The 18,467-nt window shown below is 40.6% G+C and overlaps 1 non-coding gene and 1 pseudogene across 1 annotated transcript; one reads left to right on the top strand and one right to left on the bottom strand.

Moving 5' to 3' along the window:
• Window positions 1-2,289: 2,289 nt before the first annotated feature.
• Window positions 2,290-3,316, bottom strand: LOC102279471 (methylosome protein WDR77 pseudogene; annotated as a pseudogene).
• Window positions 3,317-16,623: 13,307 nt separating this feature from the next.
• Window positions 16,624-16,695, top strand: TRNAR-ACG (transfer RNA arginine (anticodon ACG)). The gene has a single exon. It is a non-coding gene; the product is annotated as a tRNA-Arg (tRNA).
• The last annotated feature ends 1,772 nt before the right edge of the window (window positions 16,696-18,467 follow it).

Here is an 18,467-nt window from a genome sequence, read left to right as displayed (position 1 = left end):
ATCAGCGGGGGTTGGACCTTGGCAGTCATGGGCTTCCCAGGTGTTGCTGGTGGTAAAGAACCTGCCTGCCAGTGAAGGAGACATAAGAGACACAGGTTTGATCCCTAATTCAGGAAGATCCCCTGCAGAAGGGCATGGCAACCCACTCCAGTATTCTTGCTGGGAGAATCCCATGGACAAAGGAGCTGGCAGGTTATGGGGTTGCCAAGAGTCAGGACTGAAGTGACTTAGCATGCATGCATAAGTCATGATGCATATTTATATGTTAATTAAAAAAATCATCTTCCTAAAGAAGTCTCTTCTGACTTTCAAAAGGTATGTAAAATATTTAAGACAACATATTTACATTTGGTTTAGACATGCCTTGTCTGCCTTCTGTTCGATTGTTACCGTTCATTCCCCAGTTACTTTGGAGAGAGGGAGGAAATTCTTTCACAGTGGAAAAAATCTATTTTCATTAGGGTCACTTTGAATATAATTTTTTAGGACATGTGATTTTTTTAGAGGAGCTCTATAAATTCAAAATTGTATTATTATTTATGTATTAATGCGTAACTAAAGATGCACTTATCAAAATCACAGAAAGGGCATTACCGCTATGGAAAATATACATATTCTATCATATTGTCTGCTCCAATAGGACTATAACTCATAGAACTAATAATCCTGACATTTTTGCATCATGTGAATTAGAATGGGAATGCCACTTAGTAAATTTGTGTCTACTTCAGATTTTAATATCTCATGTCCTATGAAATATATTATTTTTCTTTTTCTTGTGATTTAAATTTTCCCCAATTCTTAAAAGTTTTTAGTTTAACAAAATTAATTCTGGACTGCCCTCTTTCATCTTCTCCAACAATAATTCACTTGCTGCTAAAGCTAATTGAGCATTAATTACCATATTATTATCACAGTGTTACAGCAGCACATGATATTATGTTGGGAGCCATGTGAAATGAGGTCATGAATATTTTGTGCTGAGAGGTTTATGGGTCCCGAGATAGACTCTAAAGACCAGAAAATTGAAGTATAATCACTGGACATAGGTAATGCAGAAGTGCAAAAGTCAAGTTCACTTACGCCTTAGAACAAGATGTATATTTCATCATCTTTTGTCAAAAGCTTTATTCATTGGATCCACCTGCAATGGAGGAGACCCCGTTTCAATTCCTGGGTTGGGAAGATCCCCTGGAGAAGGGAGAGGTTACTTACTCCAATATTCTTGGGCCTTCCTGGCAGCTTGGACAGTAAAGAATCTGCTTGCAATGTGGGAGACCTGAGTTTGATCCCTGGGTCAGGAAAATCCCCTGGAGGAATGCATGGCAACCCACTCCAGTATTCTTGTCTGGAGAATACCATGGACAGAGGAGCCTGGCGGACTATAGTTCATGGGGTCGCAAAGAGTTGGACACGACTGAACAACTAAGCGCAGCAGCAGCAGCACCCATTTATGTCAGTTCTGAGCTGAAAATAGTCACTTTCTTCAGAGCTTACAGTATGATAGAAAAAAACAGTAGTAAATGTTAAAAATCTCCTTTTTTAAAAACTTAAAAATTAAGAGCTTTTTTTTTTTTTTTTTAGTTTAAATATTTGCTTGCAGTTTATTTTGGTTTTTCTAAGTAGACATTCACATCTGTAAACAATAGGATGTTGGTTTCAGCCCCAACCCCCGATTCCTTACAAGTCTTTGTTCTCACACATTGGCTAGAACTGCCATTTGCTGTTGTTAGTCGCTAAGCCGTGTCCGGCCCTGTTGTACTCCATGGACTGTTGCACACTAGACTCCCCATGGGATTTCCCAAGCAAGGGTACTGGAGTGGGTTGCCATTTGCTTCTCCAAATTAAGAGCTTTTTAAGAAAAAGGTTTTAGTATGAAATATTTTATATGGGGTTTCCCTCGTGGCTCAGACAGGAAAGAATCTGCCTGCAATGCAGGAGACCTAGGTTCGAGACCTGGGTTGGGAAGATTCCTTGGAGAAGCGAATGGCTACCCACTCTAGTATGCTTTCCTGAAGAATTCCATAAACTTTTGTCCAAAAAGCATTCACCATCCTCTAGCTGATGTAGAAAATATTTCTTTTTTTCCTGTTCAAGGAAATTGTTCTTCCCTGACTATAGGACTTCAGAATCCAGCCTCCCCCAGCCTGAGAGACAATGCCTACTAACTGCACAGATCTGGTGTACTGACACACTCTATAAGGCTCCTGTGTTGTCTCACACAACGAGAGGGCAGGAGCAAAGGGAGTGGATACTCTCGGGGGATTTGCTTTTTGTCTGAAATCTAATCTACTTGGCAACACTCTTAGGTCCAGGCTCTGGGAGAGGTTCTGTGGGCCTGAAATGGTGGAGGACTTCACGGTCCCAGCCCGCTGTGGTAAGAAGGGAGTGATTCAGTGCGGACCAAGTAGCCTCTCTCACAAAGTTTCTTTGGGTCTGGCTTCTAAACCTCCGAAAGGTCTAAGTCCAGTACAGCAAGTGAGTAGTTGTGGCTGACAGAGGCCAGGAAGGGAGCACTGTGTGGAGAGAACACCGGCCCAGAGACGCACTAGGACTGCACCACCGAGCTGAGGGCACAGCTTGCACTCTTGGTGTCCACATTGGGGACAGTCCCATTCTCATCACCAAAGACAAAGACTTCAGTCTGCTGAGGATGCAAAGCCGGGGAGGCAAGAAGGTAGCCAGAGGCACCATGGCCCATCTGTGAGGCTGGCTTGGGACAGCAGATATCCTCCAATACGATTCTATTGTCCTCGTCACATGAAAGAAACACAGGATCCTTGTGGAGAAAGGCAGCAACACAGGTGGCCTGCCCAGAATGAGCTCGGTAGGAATTTTGAACCATCTGCAGAGCAAGGTCTCAAACCTTGATCCAGAAGTCTTTGCTACCAGCTCACAGCTTGTGTGCCAGAGCTCAGGACACTGACTGTAGACACAATGTCATTGTGCTTATATTTGCAGAACTTGTTGTCAATGAGCGTCTCATTCTCATCCAGCTCCCACAATTCAACAGCACCTGGATCAGAAGCCACTAGGATACCTCTGTCTCCTATCCAAGTGAGGTTAGCCACTCGCCTCTGTCTGGACTCCACGAAGCAGAAACCTTCCTTGGGGGCGGCACAAAGTGGCCTTGAAAAGCCTGAGGGGGCCAGCCCAGCAGTGGTCACTCAGGTTAGAAGCCTGGAGCAGGAACATCCCACCAAACAGGTACAGTGCAGCCTCCAATGCCTGCTCCATAGGCAGGCGTGTTAGGGGGAGGGTTCCACTTTTGGCCACAGGGTGTGGGCACGAGGAAGGACGGGGTTTCCTTCTGCATCTCCACGATTCTAACTCCAGCCTAGACACAAACTGGACGCCCGCCTGAGATTCAGCTCAGTGAGCCCCCATCTGGTTCCTTTCTGGGCCTCTGGTCTTTAAAACAGGCTACAGCTTCTATATCTCCTGAAGAAGAAAATATTGAGTGTTAATGGTTTATCTATGTAGCAGTCCTTTAAAATGCTCTCCCCAAAGAAGGACATTGAGCAATCATTTTAATTCTTTCTAAACAGCATTATCCACAAATCTTAGTGCTCTTAAGCTGTTATTTCTAGATCAAAGACCTTTGATATTTCCTCTTTGTTTACAGGATATACTCCAAACTTTTAAGTTGAAAGTATGACACCCTGTGAGGCTTCCCTGGTGGCTCAGATGGTAAACAATCTGCCTGCTATGTGAGTGACCCAGGTTCAATCCCTGAGTCAAGAAGATCCACTGGAGAAGGGAATGGCTACCCACTCCAGTATTCTTGCCTGGAAAATTCCTTAGACAGAGGAGCCTGACAGGCTACTGTCCATGGGGTCACAAAGAATTGGACTCAACTGAGCGACTAACACTTCCACTTTTCATGAAAACTTGTGGTCCCAGAAGACTTTTCTAGCCCCACCATTCATTACTTTATTACACTCCAGCTTTGACTTTCATAATGAATAGTTTTTACAACACTGTATTTTAACTGAACGATTCTCGTGCTTTGTGTTATTTGTCTCCTTGCCTTTCCAACTGCTGTTCCTTTCACCTAGCTCTTTATCTGGTTCTTAAGCACGCGTGACATTGCTCTTTCCGTCCTCTTATTGCCAGGGATATTTGGCAGTATCTGGAGACTTTCTGGTTGGCCCAACTGGAGGATGCCACTGGTGTCTGGTGGATAGAGGCTAGGGATGCTGTTAAACATTCTACAACGCACAAGACAGACACCATGACAAAGAATGATCTCTTCCAAAACATTCCTAGTGCCAAGGTTGAGAATCTCAAGATAGAAAGTCCTGTCCTTTGCTCTTTGTTCAAATTCTAGCTGTTCTTTATAGCTTCTTTTAATGATTACCTCCTGCATGAAAGCTGGTCTTGGTCTTTCCATCCACATAATTACTCTTCTGACTTTCAACCTTCCCAGACAAAGTACTTTTTCTCTATTTAGTATTTTATTTTTTATTTATTTAAGGCAATTTTTAAAGAAGTAGTTTTAGATCCACAGCAAAATTGAGAGGAGGGTATGGGGATTTCCCATATGCTTTCTGCTCCCATATGTGCATAATTTCTACCATATCAACATCCTTCACCAGAGTGGTACATTTGTTACAATTGCTAAACCTCCCTTGGCACATCGTAACCATCCAAAGCCCATAGTTTACACTAGGGTTCACTCTTGATGTTATATGTTATATGAGTTTGGAAAATGCCTAATGACATGTATCCACCATTATATTATCATACAAAGTATTTTCACTGCCCTAAAAATCTCTCTGCTCCATCTCTCAGAGTCCCCATTCCCTGGCATCCACTGATCTTTTTACTGCCTCCAGGGTTTTGCATTTTCCAGAATGTCATATATAGTTGGAGTCATCTATTACAAATAAGTAGACTTTTCAGATTGGTTTCTTTTGCCTATTAATATGCATCTAAATTTCCTCTACTGTACAATTGAATGTTCAAACTACTGTACAATTGTACTCATTTCACATGCTAGCAAGGTTATTCTCAAAATCCTTCAAGCTAGGCTTCACCAGCGCGTGAACTGAAAAATCCTGCATGTACAAGCTGGGTTTCAAAGAGTCAGAGGAACAGAGATCAAATTGCCAATATTCAATGGATTATGGAGAAAGCAAGGGAGTTCCAGAAAAGCATTTACTTCTGCTTCATTGACTATGCTGAAGCCTTTGACTGTATGGATCACAACAAACTGTGGAAAATTCTTCAAGAGATGGGAGCACCAAACCACCTTACCTGTCTCCTGAGAGATCTGTATGAGGGTCAAAAAGCAACAGAACTGGACATGGAACAATTCACTGGTTCCAAATTGGGAAAGAAGTACTATAAGGCTGTACATTGTTACCCTATTTATTTAACTAACATGCAGAGTACGTCATGTGATATGCTGGGCTGGATGAATCACAGGCTGGAATCAAGATTACAGGGAGAAATATCAACAACCTCAGATATGCAGAAGATACGACTCTAATGACAGAAAGTGAAGAGGAACTAAAGAGCCTCTTGATGAGAGTGAAAGAGGAGAGTGAAAAAAAAAAAAAAAAACAGCTTGAAATTCAGCATTAAAAAATACTAAAGTCATGGCATCTGGTCCCATCACTTTATGGCAAAAAGAAGGGCAAAAAGTGGAAGCAGTGACAGACTTTGCTTTTTGGGGCTCCAAAATCACTGCAGATGGTGACTGCAGCCACGAAATTAAAAGACACTTGCTCCTTGGAAGGAAAGCCATGACAAACCTAGACAGCTTATTAAAAAGCAGAGACATCACTTTGTGGACAAAGGTTCATATAGTTAAAGCTATGATTTTTCCAGTAGTCATGTACGGATATGAGAGTTGGACCATAAAGAAGGTTGAGCATTGAAGAATTGATGTCTTTGAATTGTAGTGCTGGAGAAGACTCTTGAAAGTCCCTTGGACTGCAAGGAGATCAAACCAGTCAACCTTAAAGGAAATCAATCCTGAATATTCATTGGAAGTACGGATGCTGAAGCAGAAACTCTAAGACTTTGGCCACCTGATGCAAAGAGCCGACTTGTTGAAATAAACCTTGATGCTGGGAAAGACTGAAGGCAAAAAGAGAAGGGGGATCAGAGGATGCAATGGTTAGATGGCATCACTGACTCAATGGACATGAATTTGAGCAAACTCTGGGAGATAGTGGAGGACAGAGGAACATGGCATGCTGCAGTCCATGGAGTCACAAAGAGTTGCATGTGACTTAGTGACTGACTGAACAACAAGAGCAGATTTCCTCAATTTTTTTAATGACTTAATAGCTCACTTCTTTTTTTGCACTGAATAACATTCCACTGTGTAGATATACCCACAGTTTATTTATCCATTCATCTACTATAGGACATCTTGGTTGCTTCCAAGATTTTGCAATTCTGGATAAACCTGCTGTAAATATCCATGTGCTACATTTTGTATGCACGTAAGTTTTCAACTGCTTTGGGTAAATAACGAAGGGTGCAATTACTGGGTCATTTGGTTGAAAGTGAAAGTGAAGTCGCTCAGTCATGTCCGACTCTTTGTGACCCCATGGACTGTAGCCTACCAGGCTGCTCTGTCCATGGGATTTTCCAGGCAAGAGTATTGGAGTGGGTTGCCATTTCCTTCTCCAGGGTATCTTCCCGACCGAGGAATTGAACCCAGGTCTCCTGCATTGCAGGCAGACACTTTACCATCTGAGCCATCAGGGAAGTCCATTTGGTTAGAGTATGTTTAATTTTTGACATCTCCTTTTTATACCTACTTTCATTCTCTACATCCTCTAAAGCTCAGCTTAGAGTCTTCAGGAAGACTTTTAGACCATTTATGCTCACAGAATTTATTCCTGCCTTTAAAACTATTTTGTAGAGGTAGTATGGTCTAAGGCAGTGGTTCTGAAACTTAAGCGGGCATCAAAATCCTGGTGAGGAGAGCTTGTTAAAATGTGGATGTCTTGTCCCTTTCTCAGAGTTTCTGATTCTGTAGGTCTGGGTAGGACCCAAGAATTTCTAAGTTCCCAGGTGGTGCTGATGGCCCACACTTTGAGAACCATTGCTATAGACTATTCTGGGAGCCAGACAGGTCTGATTTTGTATCCCAGTTCTGCTTCCCTGCTATATGACAATGAACTGGTTATTTTACTGGTTATTTTACTTCTCTAAACCTCAGTTTCCTCACCTGTAAAAAGAAAATAAGAATACTAACTACCTCGTAGATTAATTTATTAGGATTTAACAAAATGACATATATATGTTAAATATAGGGTATTCTTTGGTATTATTTTTTTGCTTGGTAAATACTAAAATATACCAGCTATTATTTTGTTGTTGGAAAATAAAAGGTTAGAAAGTACAGATTTGTTGACATTCATAGGCTAAACCCCAGAGAATAGCCAGCACTTCCTAAACTGGCATGGACGCAAACTATGTGGAGTAGGGAGCAAACGTTTATCACTCAATGGTATCCTCACCCTTTTCTGTGTACACATTACTTCATCCTTAGCAAGAGGAATGGAGTCTGTTGATTTGTTACCATTTGATACAGGGTATCCCTATTGGGCAGAGTTTTATTCTAAGCTTCTCAAAGGATTAGCTCTTCCTAATGTTCAGGTAACTATATATGCTTTCAGCATAGGTAAGAATAACTGGTCCAATCTTCTGTGGTCAAAATGGCAGTCTTGGTTGTATTTGATGTGCATAGTATAAGTCACTGCAGAGATAGCAAGGGCACAATGGGAATGACAAATAGGATCTTGGCATGGACCACCCTGACAGGTATTTTCACCCATATTTCTTGTCTGAACTTGTCTGACTGGCTTTGCTTTAAGGTCTGTCTCTAAGTTGAAGGGGCAGTGGTTATAGAGAAAAAGCTATAGAAAGCTCTTTTCATGGCTATGGGAAAGGTGCAAGAGAACAAACAGGAATATGCAAAGCATATTGAGACCTAGGCTTGAAACTAGCATTCTGTCACTTCTGCCCCTTTCTTTAGGCCAAAGCAAGTTATATGAGGTGGGGTAAGATAGTTGCCTCTACAATGTCACTACTCAGGAGTAGACAAATTGTTCATTCAGACATACAGGGAACATCAAAATTTAACACATGAAGAGAATATTTTAATTCATGGAGAAAACAATTTATTTAACAATTGGTGCTGGTACAACTTGTTGTTCATCTATAAGAAAATAAAATTGGATTCCTACGTTTCACATATACAAAAGTAAATTTCAGTTCAAAGACTTAACTATAAAAATTAAAATGTTAAAATTTTAGAAAAAAAATCTAAGAGACAAGGCATACAGTCTATGGGGAAAGAAAGACCTTAATGGTGATGATAAAATAATAAGCCTAGAATCTATTAAAAAATTTTTTATGATAAATTTTTTTCTAGCATCAATTTAAAAATTGATATATCTGAGCACATAAATACTAAAATTTTTATGTAAAATAAAGTATAAGCAATGCTTGTAGACAGTCATTAAATTTGGAACAAATATTTGCAAAGCAGATGATGGATTTAGCAAGGGTTAATAACTATAATACACAGAGAGCTCTTACAATTTGACAAAGAAGACAACTCAACAGAAAAACAAACAAGGGTATGATTATGCAATTCACAAGAGCAAATCCAAACAACCAATAAATATATCACAAGATGCTCCAGTGTGCTAGTAGTCATAAAAATGCAAACTATATTAACATCAACGTACCACTTTACACCTGTCAGACTAGAAAATGCTAAAGGAAAAAAAAAAAGAAAAGATATAAAAGGCAATAATAGCTATTGAAAGCAGGGATGCAGAAGCCAAGGGTATACTCATCATGCTAGTAGAAGTGAATTTTCGTAGTCCATCTCTTTGGTACTCAATATCACATTTTTCTTTGCACTTATATATCCCTCTTCATAGTTATATAAAGTCTTCTTTAAAGTCTATGGTCTCTGAGTGATGTTCATTCCTTTCCATCTGGTCTCCTTGTGTTTCCCCAGTGTCAAATGATGTAAAAACTTAAATATAAGTTATTGGTTTTCAACACAAGCATATGCAGTAATTAAACTTTAGCAGGAAAAATTGCAAAAGAAATTTCCATTTTAAAAGGGACAGAGTGAAAATGTCTGGCTGTCATTGGTGCACAGCATGCCTTCAGACTCTGGTGGATGGGCGTGGCAAGGACTCTGTGCTGTCGTGAACGTTCTGTCAATCTAGTGGACAATGTTTCTGTTTTCTGGGAAATTCCTCTGTCCTCCCATTCATACCTCTGGTTCTTCCTGAGGTGGGAGTAGGGGGTCCTCCTTGTCCATCATATTTTATGAAGAGGAGTGAGGTCAGCTGCCTAGTTTTAACATCTCACTTTTAGTTGCTATGTGTTTGGGGGCCTGATGATGGCCTTAGGGACTGATTCATGGAAGTATCAATTTGATATGGGGATAGAGCTTGGGGAATAGGGGTACAACATGGATAGGAGAGTAGGGAGAGGACCCAGAAGAGCAAGTCTCCTTTATCTGCTGCCTTCTTTTTCTGTCTCATCTCTCAGAAGAAGTAACCTCCTCCATACTCTTGAGTTGCGTTTCTCTGGCCCCTCCACTGGGAGACCCAGAGTTCATGCAGCTCTTCAGAGGTGAGATTGTGGGAAGAGTCAGAGTCTCAGGGTACTTCAGTACCTCCAGGAACTTCAGTGGCTCCAATTATGGTGGGCACAGCTGCAGCCTTGTCAGTGCCTGACCTTTACTTCCAGGGAGGCTGAGTCAGTCAGTGGTGTCTGGAGATATTACCAACAGTGTGGATGAGTCTGAATGCAAATGAATCACTCTCTCATGTTGGGGAGGCTCAGGGGGCTGGAGCAAATCATTACCATCAACTGTCACTCTTTGAGAGGGACAGGTCCCACACTATTCCTACCCATCTCATGCATATGCAAATTCTTTAAAGTGGCCAAAAAAGTGTCTGTAATTGCAGGGCACATAAAACTTAACATTTGCACACAGGACTTGTATTATTTGTGCAGAATAGTACAAAATCACTGCAGACAGTGGCTACAGACATGAAATTAAAAGATGCTTGCTCCGCAGAAGGAAAGCTATGACAAACTTAGACAGTATATTTAAAAGCAGACATTACTTTGTCAACAAAGGTTCTTCTAGTCAAATCTATGATTTTTCCAGTAGTCATGTACAGATATGAGAGCTGGACCATAAAGGAGGCTAAGAACTGAATAATTGACGCTTTCAAATTGTGCTGGAGAAGATTCATGAGAGTCCCTTGGATTGCAAGGAGATCAAACTAGTCAACCCTAAAGGAAATCAACCCTGAATATTCATTGGAAAGACCGATGCTGAAGCTGAAGCTCCAGTACTTTGGCCACCTGATGCGAAGAGCTGACTCACTGGAAAATACCCTGATGCTGGGAAAGATTGAAGTCAAAGGAGAAGGGGGAGCAGGGGATGAGATGGTTAGATAGCATATCAATTCAATGGACATGAATCTGAGCAAACTCTGGGAGACAGTGAAAGACATGGGAGCTTGGCATGCTGCAGTCCATGGGTTGCAAATAGACACGACGTAACAACTAAACAAGGGTCATACATTTTATCTCTCTTAGTTTTCATTTTGTTAGTTTCACTGAAGAGTTGGTGAGACAGATGATAGAAGGGAAACCAACTACTCTGTAGTTCAGACAGAAGGAGGAAGAGTGAGGAGCAAACATTTTTTTATTAGGGTTTGCTATGCCAGGAATGACACTAGATTAGGCACATATGTTAACTTGCTGGTTCTCAAGCTTGGGTGCATATCAATCACCTGGAAACTTTGAATAAAATGCAGATATTCAGATCTTATCCTATGGCAGTGATCCTCTGGAACCTGTACTAACTTTCTGGGTAGTACCAATATGCACCTAACTTTAAGTTCTTCCTGCATTAACTCATTAAATCTGAGTTAGACATCATTTCTCTCTTTAAAGAAGCCCAAGCTAGGATGTGAAGAATTGGTTTGAACTGGCTAGAAGAGAGGATGAACTTAAAAAGTAATACTTTTTTTCCTTAATTGGTGGGGAGTTCAGAAGTTTGGAGGTCTTAGTTAATGCAAGTATGACATTGTCCTTGCTCACAGTCTGGTGAAGACTGATGCTTAGAAAAAAGTATTGCACATTAAACCAAAAAACCAGAAAACATTCTCAGCGTTGGTTTGCCACCTTACATTATTAACCCATTTTTTCATTAAACATTTCAAATATTATTTGTACATAGTTAAAAAAACAGTGGAGAAAAAGTTTCTGCCTACATTTTGGATGCCTCTAATGCATCCTAAGGACTGGCATGGGGAGTGCTTATGCATTTTTTAAGGTTTGTAATTCATCTTGGGTCATCTCCCTCATCACTCAAGCCCAGCTCAATCCCAGCTTCCTTGGTTTCCTACTGCATATAGAATAAGATGTAAATTCCTTTAAATGAGCTAGAAGATTCTTCTTGATCTGGCTTTGCCTGCTTCTTCAATTATTTCTACCATCTTCTTTAGCCCTGTTTTACCTCACTGGCTTTGTTCTATCTGAGGGTCTTGCATCAGAAGGTTTTTCTGCCTGAAAGACTCCCCTGATCTATTCTGGCTTTCAGGTGTTACCTCAGCCTATCTTACGCAGTTTGTCGTTAGTCAGTTTTATTTCTTCTTAGTGTTGGTCACTGTCTAAAAGCATCTGATTTATTTATTTACTTCCTTACTGTTTTTCTGCTCCATTCACAAATAAGCTTGTTAACAATAAGGACTTTGTCTTGTTCCTCTTTGTTTCTGTAATATCTTTTAAAAAAAAATCCCAGTGCCTGGTCCATAACAGGGCATAATACATATTTTATTGAATGAATGACTCTACCTTTCATACAGAGGAACAGACACAGACACACACATGCACACACTCTAAGAAAGTTACACCAATGGGATCACTCTATCATTAAAGAAAATTATGTGTCTCAGAGATTTTCTCAGGAAAACACACACAAATTTACCTAGTTCCTTTTTATGGCTTAAAGACCTCCAGATATAAATTTCATTAAAAATAAAAAAGCAAATGGCACAATGTACTACTATTTTGTGGATGTACTATGATTCATTTATTTAGATCCCCATCAATAGATATTTTTGTCCATTCCAGGAGTTTGCCATTTCAAAAATTCAACAATGAATATAATTATACTAGTATCTTGATGTACTTTTGTTTATCGCTCACTTTAAAAATTTTAATACTTCAGATTCATACATACTTAAATGATATTTTATCAGAATCACATGTGACATTATTGTTGGGAGGGAAATATTAAATACAGTTAATACCTAAAGATTTTCAAAGATTGATAGGATGATTAGGGAGAAAAGTTCTTTTTACTTTAGCTTCAGACTTATTGTAAGTGATATTATTATGTGTGAGATGCCAATTTTAAAGTGAATTTCTTGGAAATGAAAGAAGTATGTTCCCTATTACTCTGACCTTTGAAATAAAATCAAGAATTGGTTAATTTCTCAAGTGTAAAATTCAGCAGGGCCCATGCCTGCTGACCCAAGAGGAATTTCAAAAGACTGGCTAATGCATTATTGATTGTACTTTTTCTAATTAGTTCTAGGAAGTGGGCAGTCCTTGGGGTGGGGTGAAGGGTGTGAGGCCTGGGGTGGATCAGGCAGTGTGTCCCCTTCTCTGCTCCATCTCTTTTGTTAATCAGATGCTATCAAGTCACGAGGAACACCGAGAGCCTTGGTAGGGAAAGTGAAAGTCTTAGTCACTCAGTCGTGTCCGACTCTTTGTGACCCCATGGACTGTAGCCTGCCAGGCTCCTCTGTCCACGGAATTCTCCAGGCAAGAACACTGGAGTGGGTTGCCATTTCCTTCTCCAGGGGATCTTCCTGACCCATGGAGATGGAACCCACACCTCCTGTGTCTCCTGCATTGCAGATGGATTCTTAACCTGCTGAGCCATCACAGGGTGGGGGTTGGGCGGGGGGGGGGGTAGGAAAAGAGTTTTTAAAAGGGCTATGGCCTGCAAAGAAGTGAGGAGAGGAGCTCCTCCTGCTGAGCTTTGTGGGTGCAAATAAGATGCATTTTTATAGGCTGATTGTTCATATCAGATTAGCCATCAGAACCAACGCCTGCCTCACCTGTGGCTGCTTCCTTGACTTACAGTTCATCTTTCAACAAGAGGAGAGGACAAGGTGAAGGACAGGTTGTCCAGGGTCATTTATTAATACCTGATACACATAGGCTAGGTCAGTGTTTCCCAAAGGGTTACCGTTGTACCTCTGGACACATTCCAATTAATCAGTGTTTATTTAAAAAAAAACATTCATGGAAGCCTAAACAGTGCCTCCCACCTGTTGCTCTCAAACCCAATCTATTACCTTGACATGTCACCACTCTCTGGGAAGCCACAAGTTACCACAGTAAGAAGCAATAACCAGTTCCCTAACAGCTGGAAGGACATGCTTTTCCTTGGTGGCAATTCTAGGCCTATTTACACACTTAACCCCAAGAATGCTGCTGCTGCTAAGTCGCTTCAGTCGTGTCCGACTCTGTGCGACCCCATAGACAGAAGCCCACCAGGCTCCTCTGTCCCTGGGATTCTCCAGGCAAGAACACTGGAGTGGGTTGCCATTTCCTTCTCCAGGGCATGAAAGTGGAAAGTGAAAAGTGAAAGTGAAGTCACTCAGTCATGTCTGACTCTTAGCGGCCCCATGGACTGTAGCCTAGCAGGCTCCTCTGTCCATGGGATTTTCCAGGCAAGAGTACTGGAGTGGAGTGCCATCGCCTTCTCCGTAACCCCAAGAATAGAGAAGGCAAAGAGGTCACCTGTATGTACCTTTTGCATTTAAATGCATGGTGAATGCTTATATTTTATGTGTGGCCAGATGAGTATTTTGAGCCTTATCAGTCTGGTTAAGCAGTTCCTGCTTCCTTGGGGAGAACACAGGGGTTGGCAGAAGGTGGTCGGAGTGGCAGACGTGTTTTAAGTTTTAAAAGGATGTTTTTCCAAGTAGAAATGCTAGAACTCAGTTTAAGGAATAGAAGTCTGAAGATAGGGAATATTTTGAGCTCACCATGGTCTACGTTCCTCCCTCTTTTGTCTTTCTGTATTGCTTTTAGTTACTGTTAGTCACTCAGCTGTGTCCAACTCTTTGTAACCCCATGGACTGTAGCCTCTGTCCATGGAATTCTCCAGGCAAGAATACTAGAGAGGGTAGCCATCCCCTGGTCCAGGGGATCTTCCTGACCCAGGAATCAAACCCGAGTCTTTCACTTTGTGGGCAGTTTCTTTATTATCTGAGCCACCAGGGAAGCCCCATTGCTTTTATGTAATTATATACATTATATATAAAATATGTATATATGTTTATAATATAAATATATATGCAATATATGATATAAATATGCAAATAGATGGGGAAAAAGTGGAAACAGTGACAGATTTTATTTTCTTGGGCTCCAAAATCACTGCAGATAGTGACTGCAGCCACAAAATTAAAATTAAAATTAAGCCACAAAATTAAAATTAAAATTAAGCCACAAAATTAAAAGACTCTTTCTCCTTGGAAGAAAAGCCATGACAAACCTAGACAGCTTATTAAAAAGCAGAGACATCACTTTGCTGACAAAGGTCTGTATTGTCAAAGCTATGGTTTTTCCAGTAGTCATGTGTGGATGTGAGAGTTGGACCATAAAGAAGGCTGAGCACTGAAGAATTGATGCTTTTGAATTGTGATGCTGGAGAAGACTCTTGGAGAGTCCCTTGGATACCAAGGACATCAAACCAGTCAATCCTAAAGGAAATCAACCCTGAATATTCATTGGAAGGATTGATGCTGAAGCTGAAGCTCCAATGCTTTGGCCACCTGATGTGAAGAGCTGATTCACTGGAAAAATTCCTGATTCTGGGAAAGATTGAGGGCAGGGGGAGAGGTGGTGACAGAGGATGGGATAGTTGGATGGCATCATCGACCGAATGGACATGAATTTAGGCAAACTCTGGGAGACAGTGAAGGTCAGGGGACCTGGCTTTCTGTAGTTCATGGGGACCACAAAGATTCAGACATGACTTAGCGACTGAACAACAACAACAATGTATATATATATATATATTTTTTTTTTTTTTTCCTTTAACTAGATTTTGGGAAGTCCACATATAGATCTAAGTGACATCCTCCATAATGTCAGGAATATTCTGATCTATCTTGGGGTTTTTTACTCATTAAATGATAATGAAGTGTTTTCTCTTCAAAATAGGAGGAATGAATGTAATTTTTTCTAATGAACTGACGGTTAATATTAATGATTTGTCAGCCAGTTATTGGGCCTCCCAGGTGGCGCTAGTGGTAAAGAGCCTGCCTGCCAATGCAGGACCCATAAGAGACATGGGTTTGATCCCTGATTTAGGAAGATTCCGAGGAGGAGGGCATGGCCACCCACTCCAGTATTCTTGTCTGGAGAATCCCATAAACAGAGGAGGCTGGCAGGCTACAGTCTATAGGGTCGCAAGGAATCAGACATGACTGAAACAACTTAGCGTGCATGCAGATATAGAACTAATAGTCAGATAGTCGTAGTATTTGTAGTCAAAAGGAAGTCAGAGGCTATAAGTCAACCCTGCTCATCGCTGAATGCAGAATGGAAACTCTGAGCTTAACTGTGTTAAGACTTCTAAAGAATACTAGACTAAAGCATATAGAAAATTTACTAAACATGGTGTTACAGGTTGAATTGTGTCCCCTCTCCCAAATTCATTTATTGAAGTCCTAAATCTCCAGTAGGGAAGAATATGACTTTACATAGCAATAGGGTGATTGTAGACATAACTACTTAAGATAAGATGAGGTCATATTGGAATGGGGTGAGCCCCTAATCCTGTATGACCAGTGTCTTTACAAAAGGGAAAATTTCGAGGCAGACACAGGCACAGGGAGAACACCATGAAAACAAGTATTGGGATCAAGCATCTATAGAGCAAAGATCACCAAAGATTTCCTGAAACCACCAGAGTCTAGGAGAAAGGTATGGAACAGATTCTGTAGCACAGCCCTCAAAGGAACCAAACCTACCAACACCTTGACCTTGGACTTCCAACATCCAGAACTGTAACACAATCAACTTCATTTAAGCCAGCCAGTTTGTGGTACTTTGTTATGACAGCCCTAGTGAACTAATACACATAGGTGACATTTTCTCCATTTCTCTTAAACAGGTCTGGGACTAGGGCAAAGAAAACAAAGCATTTGCCTCAGGCACAACATTTAAGGGGCACTAAAAATACCCTTCAGTAATGAATATAGATAATATCTTCATTTATTATTTAAGGAATGGAAATTAATGCAAAAAATCAATGCCAAACAAAATATAAAAAATTTAAATAAGGATAGGATAAGTGGTAGCTTCATGTTGAGCATATTGGAGCACGGGGCAAAAGGAATAAAACATTAGTAATATTGATCTTGTCTTTATTTTGTTCATTGCGGATATTTTCTTTGCATTTGATGTTCAAAAATACTGCATAAAATATTACGTATCTTGATCTGAGATTTTTGGCACCCCTTCAAATTTACATGTCACTTTACCTCAGCTTCCCTGGTGACTCAGATGGTAGTAACTTCCCTGGTGGCTCAGATGGTAAAGCATCTGCCTACGATGCGGGAGACCCAGGTTCGATCCCTGGGTTGGGAAGATCCTCTGGGGAAGGAAATGGCACCCCACTCCAGTACTCCTGCCTGGAAAATCCCATGGACGGAGGAGCCTGGTAGGCTACATACAGTCCATGGGGTCACAAAGAGTCGGACACGACTGAGCGACTACACTCTCACTTTACCTCAGCTTAGTCTTTGCTTGCCTCAAAACCATCCACTGAGGATAGAATCCTCATTTCAACACAGAGTAGGCTGAAAACTGTGTGGTTCCCACATTCATCATTTTGGTCAGAGAAATGAAGAAAGAGTGCTTGCCAGATACTTCTGCTTGTCTTTCATGTCATCTCAGACACAAAGATTAACATGAAACTCAATTTCTCAACTTCAAAGTGATTCCCTTGCTGTCATCCTTTCTTCACTTCCAGTATTATTCTTAGGTTAATTCTGGGTCCAAACTTCAGTGCTATTATTAATTCTCCTATCTCTCTTGTCGCCCAATCCAGTTGTTAAATCAGGCTAGTTAGTTATCTGTCTCCTAAGTAGAAATGACTTTATTATGCCTTTGTAAAATGAACATTAAAGAGTTCATTGAGATGTAAGATTTCATATATTTTAGCAAGTATAGAGAAGACAGTAAAAGATTATCAGTCCTCTCACCATTTAGAGATACCTTTTCTCAATATTGTAATGTACATTCTTCTAGACACTGTACATTTATGCTTGCCATAAATTTAAAAATCCCATGTATTTTAAAAAATGAGATTATACTATACATATTTTTGGGTTGTCTTCTTAACTTGTTAACTGTCTAGTGAATTGTGTACATCTTTTCTTGTTAATAAAGCTATGTCTACAAAACAGTTTTAATGGTTTCATAACATCCAAATATGGAGAAGAAGATGGCAACCCACTCCAGTGTTCTTGCCTGGAGAATCCCAGGGACGGGGGAGCCTGGTGGGCTGTCGTCTCTGGGGTTGCACAGAATCGGACACGACTGAAGCGACTTAGCAGCAGCAGCAGCAACATCCAAATAAATGGATATATCTTCATGTATTTAACTGATATCCTCTTATAAAATATTAACCTTATACCTACTCTTCACTACTACATACAACATCACAATGAATATCTCTATTGTTGTTTAGTTGCTAAGCCATGTCCAACTCTTCTGCAACCTCATGGACTATAGCCCGCCAGGCTCCATTCTGTCCACAGAATTTTCCAGGCAAGAATACTGGAGTGTGCTGCCTTTTCCTTCTCCACAGGATCTTCCCTACCCAGGGATTGAACCTGTGTCTTCTGAATTGGCAGGCAGATTCTTTATCATTGAGCCACCTAGGAAACCCAAATATCTCTACACATGTACACATACCTGATGATTTCTTTTTTAAAATAATATTTAAAAATCAATTTATATTATTTTTGGCTATGCTGGTTTCATTGCATTGTGTGGGCTTTCTCTGGTTGTGATGAGCAGGGGCTACTCTTTCTTGTGGTGAGCAGGCTTCTCATTGCAGTGACTTCTCCTGTTGCCGTGCACAGGCTCTAGGGTGTGTGGGCTTCAGTAGTTGTGGTATACGGGTTTATTTGCTCTGTGGCATGTGGAATCTTCCCAGATCAGGAATCAAATCCATGTCCCCTGCCTTGGCAGGTGGATTCTTATCCACTATGCCACCAGGAAGTCTCTACCTGATTATTTATTTAGGCTAAATTATTAGAAGTAAAGTTATTGGGACAAAAATATACAGATTTTCTTATTTTTCCTTATTGCTAAATTAGCAAAATTTTGCTTTTACCAATGGTTTTTTGAAT

This window comes from Bos mutus, chromosome 4 (genome assembly GCF_027580195.1).
Source record: "Bos mutus isolate GX-2022 chromosome 4, NWIPB_WYAK_1.1, whole genome shotgun sequence".
NCBI lineage: Eukaryota > Metazoa > Chordata > Mammalia > Artiodactyla > Bovidae > Bos > Bos mutus.
The sequence above is the reverse complement of the archived record's forward strand: the minus strand, read 5'-3'. Positions and strand labels throughout refer to the sequence as shown.